We start from the raw sequence: 8,189 nt of genomic DNA, 5'->3' as shown, positions 1-8,189 counted from the left end.
TTCTTGCTTGTTTCTTTCTGACTCACATTTTAATCTGTCATAAAGAACTTTTGGAGATGGGGGATATAATGCCTTCTGTTGAGAGAAACATAGCAATCCTACCAAGATTTGTATTTCAAAGCTAGGAAATATGAAAGTTGGATGTATCACTGTATAGTAGTAGTGGTAGTAGTTATATCCCATTCATCCTTTATAGTTCTGTGTTGCATCATCACTACCTTTGCTTCCACTCCTGTAGCTACAGGATCAATGAGCTCAAAACCTGAGATGATGGTTATGAAGACTACAATATTGTATTTATTTACATTTTAAAATATAATACTAAAATGTTACTTAACAGCAACACTGTTCTGCTGCAGTGTCCCCCACTGTGGTGCTGTAATGTTCCTGTTGTGCTTTGGGAGGTCCACCAGCTCTCCAAAAATCAGGTGTCTCATTCTCCACTTATATTACAAAGGTACCTCTTCTGCCCCTGTAGTGGCTCCACTGCAAGATCTTGGAGTTCCTGCTTCGAGTTCTAAGACCTTCTTACAATGGTGCTGCACCAGACGGAGAGGACGTGCCTTTCCAAAATAAGATGACCTTTGAGTCATTATGGCCCACTTTCCTAGTCATACTTAGTTCTATAATTTATTTGTTTATTTATTACATTTATATGTACTCTTCAAGTACATGAAAGGTTGTCACACAGAGGAGGGCCGGGATCTCTTCTCAATCTTCCCAGAGTGCAGGACACAGAATAATGGGCTCAAGTTGCAGGAAGCCAGATTTTGATTGGACATAAAAAAAAACTCCCTAACTGTTAGAGCCATATGACAATGGAACCAATTACCTAGAGAGGTAGTGGGCTCTCTGACACTGGAGGCATTCAAGAGGCAGCTGGACAGCCATCTGTTGGGAATGCTTTGATTTGGATTCCTGCATTGAGCAGGAGGTTGGACTTGATGGCCTTATAGGCCCCTTCCAACTCTACTATTCTATGATATCCATGATATCCCACCATTCTTCCCAGAAGGAGCCCAGGGTGACAATCAAAAGCACTAAAAGCACTCTAAAACATCTTAAAAACTAAAACATCTTAAAACAAAACATATTTAAAAGCATATTAAAACATATTAAAAAATCTTAAAAAGTAATTCCGACATAGATACTAACTGGGATAAGGTCTCTACTTAAAAGGCTTGTTGAATGAGGAATGTCTTGAGTAGGTGCTGAAAAGATAACAGAAATGATGCCTGTCAAACATTTAAGAGAAGAGAATTCCAAAGTGTTGATGCCACAGCACTAAAGGTCAGCTTCCTATATTGTGCAGAATTGATCTCCTGATAAGATGTCTGCAGGAGGCCCTCATCTGCACAGTGCAGTGACCCACTGGGTATATAAGGGGTAAGACTATCTTTCAGGTTCTACCCTCAGTGAAAAGATGCAAAGAAGATGAGATTGACAATACGGCTGTATTATTTTGCCCATTACTTGTACTTTAATTTGGGGCCAATATAAAATATTTAAGGGAAGCAAGGGAAGCAAAAAACAAAAAAGACATGAGGAGTTTCAGTGGATGAGTCCCCTGACAGAATTCCTTCCAGGGTGTTCACTTTGATAAAACAAATAAGCATATTTGCTGATATAAAGAAAATGCTTATAAACTGAGAACCGTAAAACACTCAGTTTTCTCCCTTGGGGCCCCAGGTGTCTTTTGTAGGACTTAATTATTTATTTACTTTTACTTTCCTTAAATAACACATATATGCACCACAGCTCTTTCTTGGGATAATTGGCTAGTGGATTGGTTGAACTCCACTTCACCTAGAGTGAGATAAACTTTTTGCCCCATGGATGTAACAAATAGCACAACTTCTCAACGTAAGACTTTCAGTTTAAAAATAATGAAAATACTGGTTTGCAAATGCATAACTAAGATATTGACCCAGTTTGCACATAATGCTAAGACAAACCATGTCTAACTGTGGATGAGTGAGTACAATGGTGCACAGAGTGAAAACCATGGCCATGATGTGCCTCTCCCAGGTCCTGCTGCTGCTGTACTATCCAAAGGTAAGCCATGGCTCGACCTAGCATTACTTGAGAACCTGGGCTTGACAGAAAGCCATTTAATTTAAGATGAAATAGGGATCTTATTTTAGTCTTGCTGGTGGTCAACCATTCCTAGTTTTTCTGTTGATTTATTTAAGAATGCATGGAAACTCTGTATTTAAATTGTACACATTTTGTACAGTTTTGAAAAAAGATGAATTTTTCAATGCTTTTCAAAGATTTGTCTGTAAAATATTCATTTTCTATGCATCTTTTGTGCAAAATAACATTTTTGTGCACACATTTTACACACTGAAATGACATCACAAAATTACAAAACCCAGAAAAATGTGCAATCTGACTTGGAGTGGCACTCTGACCTGCAAGCAAGTTGGATCAGATCAGTCCACTGCAAAAAGCAGATGAAATGAATTCCTTCCCTATCCCTAGGATAAGAGAAACATTCTGCTACATTTGGTGGAGGGTAGGGGTGTCTAAGAATTCCACCCAATTTGGATTTAGTAGCAAATTTTCCATTAATTTGCTTATTCTCTATCATTGAGGATCAGATTTTTATGTAATGATTTTCCATGGCTATTTTTGAAAACAGTTTTTTTAAAAAACAACACTTCACCTCTAAAATATCAATATTAAGAATGATAATTTTATTGATATTTTCATTCAAAATATTGATATTTCCTTTAAAATTTTCAATATGAATATCAATATTTTAGTGAGGCGAAAAAAAGGTTGCTAAAAGCAATGGCTAGTTGGTAAAATATGAACTAGCTTTTGAACCTGCATTGGCCAACAGTTCCCATCCTTAGTGGAGGGTAGCGGGATCTCCTTGCTTTCAAAAGTTTAGTTACAATGACAAGCTATGTAGAAGGGGGTTATAACTAGGGCCTCATTCACAGCATCCACTTATTCCACTATTATTCCACTTTAAACAGTCATGGCTTCTCCAAAGAATCCTTTAAAGTGTAGTTTGTGAAGGGTGCTGAGAGTGGTTAGGTGACCTCTATTCCCCTCACAGAGCTATAATTCTCAGATTTCTCTGGGAAGAGGGACTGGCTGTTTAACCCACTCTGAAAATTGTAGCTTTGTGAGAATATGAGACGCGTAACAACTCTCAGCACCCTTCATAAACTACACTTCCTAGAATTTTTTGGGGAAAGCCATGACTGTTTGAAGTGGAATAAATGGATGGTGTGAATGTGGCCTTAGTGGTGGAGCTCATAGTCCACATTTAGATGGGCCAGTTCTATTTCCATCAGAGAAGGCAATACTGTGTGTTGTGGTGACTACAGCGTCAGACTAGAACTTGAGAGACCAGGGTTTAAATCCCCACTTAGCCATGGAATTCACTGGGTGACCTTGAGCCAATCACCATCTTTCAGCCTAACCTACCTCACAGGTGAGGATAAAAAATGGATGGGAGAAGAGCCATGCATACTCTTTGGAGGAAAGGCAGATATACATATAGTAGATAGGCTTTATTCAAGCATGATCGATGGCACTGTGAGCAACAAAAAACAAAGGCCAAAACATTGTCACACAAAACACTGTACCGCTGGTACAGACACATCCACCTCTATAGGCTCCCGCCACCTCCACATACTTTTGCTCTGAAGACTGCATTTCTTCATCTTCTCCTCCTCCCCTTCTAGGATCCCAGCTTCAGCTCTCCATAACTCAGTCTGGGGAAAGTGAAATCCCAGCAGAAGCATTGCTCTGCCTAGGCCTTTTCCCTTCCCACAAGTCCTGAAATCCTTAGCCAAAAGCCTCCCTGCAAATCCTCACAGTTCCAGCAGCAGCCCAGCCTGCACGACCTCCTTCTGGTGAATGGCTGAAAGAGCTGGGTGTATTTAGACCGCAGAAGAGAAAATTAAGAAGATGTGATAGCTGTCTTCAAAAATCTGAAGGCCTGCCATGCAGAAGATGGGGACAGCCATATTCTCTGTTTCTCCAGAAGGCAAGTCTAGAACTAGTGGGTGGAAACTGCAGGGAAGCAGATTTCAGCTCAATGTTAGAAGAAACTTCCTAACAGAAAGGGCTGTTGAACAGTGGAACAGACTGCCGTCAGAGTGGTGGGCTCTCTTTGCTGGAGGTATTCAAGCAGGGGTCCAATGGCCATCTGTTTGGGATGCAGTAGTTGCAACTTGAGCAGCAGGTTGGACTAGATGACCTCCAAGAACTCTTCCAATTCTATGATTCTCTGAATGTTCCCTTTTTTATATATATAAAAATATCACTGCACATTCAAAATTAATTTGTCAGGGACAGAGGCAGGCTAGAAATGTTATTCCCAATATGCTGGTCTTGTATCTGCACTGCAGTGAGTTTTCTTTACTCTCATAGACAACATTCAACCACTGCATTCCCCACTTGCAGTGTGTGTTTTATCACTTATACCTGGCACAGACATTATGTATGTCTCAATCTTTTAACCATGGTCAAAAGATTGGAAGCACCCTGCAGGCTCCCTCCCTCACTGCTCTCTCCTGCTCCCTTACTCTCTGTCCCATGCAAATTCTTCCACTCATCCCCTTTCTCTGTTTACAGAAATGTAGCATTATCTCTGTACCAATGCTAACCATGTTTCATTGGCAAACAAGAGTTTGAAGCCATGGTTTGAAGTTACTTTGCAATTCCCTGCTTAGATGATAATCATAATTAGCCTTCACATGGGTGCAGGAAATGAATGCTAAAGAGGGAAGGGAATGTGAAATTCACCTGGGAGAGAGGAGGAGGGAGCATACACAAACATTTTGTTCAACCAGGCTGCACAGCAGGGAGGTGAAAACTTGGCTCTTGGCTCTCTGGATGTTACTGGTCTCCAGCTCCCATCATCCCTTACCATTGGCCATGCTAGCTGGAGTTAGAATCAGACAACATCTGGAGGACCACAGGTTCCCCAGCACTGCCTTAGAGCCTGTTGGGGAAGGAGCTGCCACTACTCACTACAAAGAAAACAAAGCAACAGACGTTTAGAATATGTGTTAAAATGATTCTCAGGGATTTCTAATCAAATACTGAAGAGATTGATTATTTTTGATACTGATTCCAGCAGGATCAGACAAGTGCTCCACTCTCCGAGGAAGCATCTTTGATTCAGTTTGACTATTAGGCCCTGATAATCTGTAGAAAGCTAGACAGGACCTTAAAGAATTGTTGGCTTGGGCATTGATCAAAACATATGGAGCTTCTTTGCAGTTATCACTCATCTCAAGCTTTTTCATTTGTGAGAGTTGTTCTTTTTTGGACACACAAATCACAGAAGAATGAAGGGGAGGGCATTGTCCCCAAGATCTATTGAGGATAGATACCCGAGTACACATCATACTTGGCACGAAGCATGTATGAGCTTTTCAAACTTGGTTTTTCGCAAGTGGTGGCCAGGGAAGGCCCTCTTTGCAAACATGTTCAATGGGAAAAGAAAGCATGTTCTGGGAAAATGTGTTGATACCCGAGGTAATGCAGTTTGAATTGAGGTGTCCATACCCAAGCAGGGTGGGTAGAGAAGATGGGCGATTGTTCCAGATGAATTCTACTAAAGTAAAAAAAGATCAAGGCACCTACTTATTTATCTTCGCTTCAGATGGAATTCATTTAGGTCAGCATGGTCAGCAACTTCTTTGTTTTTTAAATCAGAAGGGCTTTTACAAGAGGATGGTAGGGGGAATATGGCCTAGTTTTCCTCCTCCATTTTTTGCTGGCAAGTGTTTCCACCCTTAAAGAGCAGTGGGGCATGAAGCAATGATGGTGTGTGGAGTCAAAGAAACTGGAACAGGCTATGCACAAAATGAAACTGCACTTCAAAGTCCTTTTGAGGTGATGTGCAATGTGCCTTGGGTCTGGCTTGCTGTGCTGACTCAGTTCTTTCTGGGACCAGCATCACTCAGCCCCAAACCAGTGCTCTCCCTGGCATGCAGTGATAGTGCCAACGAGGCAGGCTCTCACTTCACAGTCACTGTCCTTTCTGTCCCTCGCATCATAACTCACATCTCCCTCTCCACTGCCTTGGGGATGCGGCATATGGGTTTGCCATTTGGCTGTAAGGCAGTAATGGATGCAGATGTCATCCTTCAAGTGGCCAATCAACCCAGTCCCCACTTCACAGTGGTTGTTCTCTCTGCATCTCACACCATGCCTCCCATCTCCTTCCCTTTGTCCCTCTGGAACTGGGGATATTGCAAATGGGCTTGCCGGTAGGCTATCATGAGTCTCCTTCGGGTGGCCAATCAACCCACAGACCTCTATTTGCCAACTTCCCATCTCCTCCATCTTCTACAATGTCTGTTCTCCCCAGGAGAGATAAAAATAACTCTCCCCCACCCCCTGCAACCACCAGCATGTGTTGGCATCCAAAAAGTGCCCTGTCTATTATGCAACAAAGGCGGAATTCTCTGTAGCTCTTTTGGAAGGGAATCAATGTTGCAAGCACTTGAACTTTCTCTTAAAAGTAATTTCTCCCCAGAAAAATAATCCAATGATTTTCAATTGAGAAAATCAAGAGGTTTTGTCATCTCTTGCAAATGAGTTAACTGAAGAGAAGAAAACAATTTTTCTGACTCATAAATTACTGCAGATGAGGGAGTCTAGACAGTTGTGGGGGCTCACTGAGAATGATGCAAAACAAACGTCTATTTTAACTGCAACCCATGAGAGAAAGATACAAATGTCTGATCCAAGTAAATCTGGGTAATGTTGCAAGAGCTAAACAAAATATGTTGCCTGCTCTGATTAATATTTGCTTCTAATTCAGAACCAGACAAATCAGCAGCTCCTACCACCAGGCGTTTTGCTCCAGAGCACAAAAAACATTCTGCAAGATCCAGCAGTTCCTGAGGGCAAATAGCCACATGCATTTCATGGTTGCAAACACAAATTGCCATCTGGCTTGCTTATTATCCAAAAATTACAGCAAGATAATTTCCCATTCAATTGATTAGGGGTTTTGGGATCCCTAGTGCTGCTGAGATGAGGTGACTTGATTTCCCCAGCCCTTAAAGCCCCCTGGATGTTGCTGACTCTAACTCCCATCAGCCCTAGCCAGTATGACCAATAATGGGAGCTATAGTCTGACAACACCTGGGGGCAGCTACCCCTGCCTTACATCAGTCTTGCCAGTAAGACCACAAAAGTGATAAGCCTACCATTTGCTAGCCTGCTTGTCCATGCATGGTGATGTATGTGATCTGGGGCTTATCAACAGCATGGAAAAAATATTATCTAATTTATGACACTCCTCTTGCTCACATCAAGGCAACTCACCATAGGTGAGCAGGCAAATGTCAATTTCCAAGTTTGCCTTAAGGAAATGATGGGCAATAAGGAAGGAGGAGACTCTTCAGGACAAGAGCTAAATGAATGTGACTCCAACGTTTTCCTTCACTGTAGATTTTCAATGGTGAATATTTGCCCAGTGTTCTGTGGGTGTGTGAATAATATTGGGTGAATATTTGATATTCAGCATCAGTATTTGGCTTATGAAGATCTTACAGTAGCAGCCAACATTTGATGTATGACAGTTAGCATGCTGTAGCAGTCACTATTTGACAAAGTCTCCTATCAAAGTCTCCTGAGTAAACTTGGCAGCCATGGAATAAGAGGATGGATTTGCTTATAGATCAGTAACACCCCCCAGATCAATGGAATGGTTCAGGCGCATGAAAGATTATAAGGGTTCATAGATTAGAAGGGGAAAGTACCATGACCAGTTGTGGGAGAAGGCCACCAGCTAGACTGTGAGCTTGCTTCTTTCATTGTTGTATGCCCATTTCTGTGTATATTTTGCATTAAACTTTAATTGCATTCCCTTAGCAGCGTCATGTCATGTTACACTGTAGTCCATTGTACTTCCACAATGCAGAATTTAATAATGGAACAAATGCAGTGTTCACTTTAAACTGTTGCTGCCCTCGTTTCATTATTCAGCGGCACTAACTCCAGTTTTGTAAAAAAAATAAAAATAAAAAAGTGAAATTTAAGATGATATTTATTGTCTTTCTTTCAGGTGCTTTCACTGAGTTTTTAAGCTGATAATGTTTGTGTGTGTGTGCACACTCATGTTTTTTCCACCTTTAAGTTCTTTCTTGAGGTATGTTTATCTCGGCCCTAATCAGTGCCCATGGCAGGATCTTCTAATACAG

Source organism: Rhineura floridana, chromosome 7 (assembly GCF_030035675.1).
Source record: "Rhineura floridana isolate rRhiFlo1 chromosome 7, rRhiFlo1.hap2, whole genome shotgun sequence".
NCBI classification, from domain to species: Eukaryota; Metazoa; Chordata; class Lepidosauria; order Squamata; family Rhineuridae; genus Rhineura; species Rhineura floridana.
Note: the sequence above shows the minus strand (reverse complement) of the source record.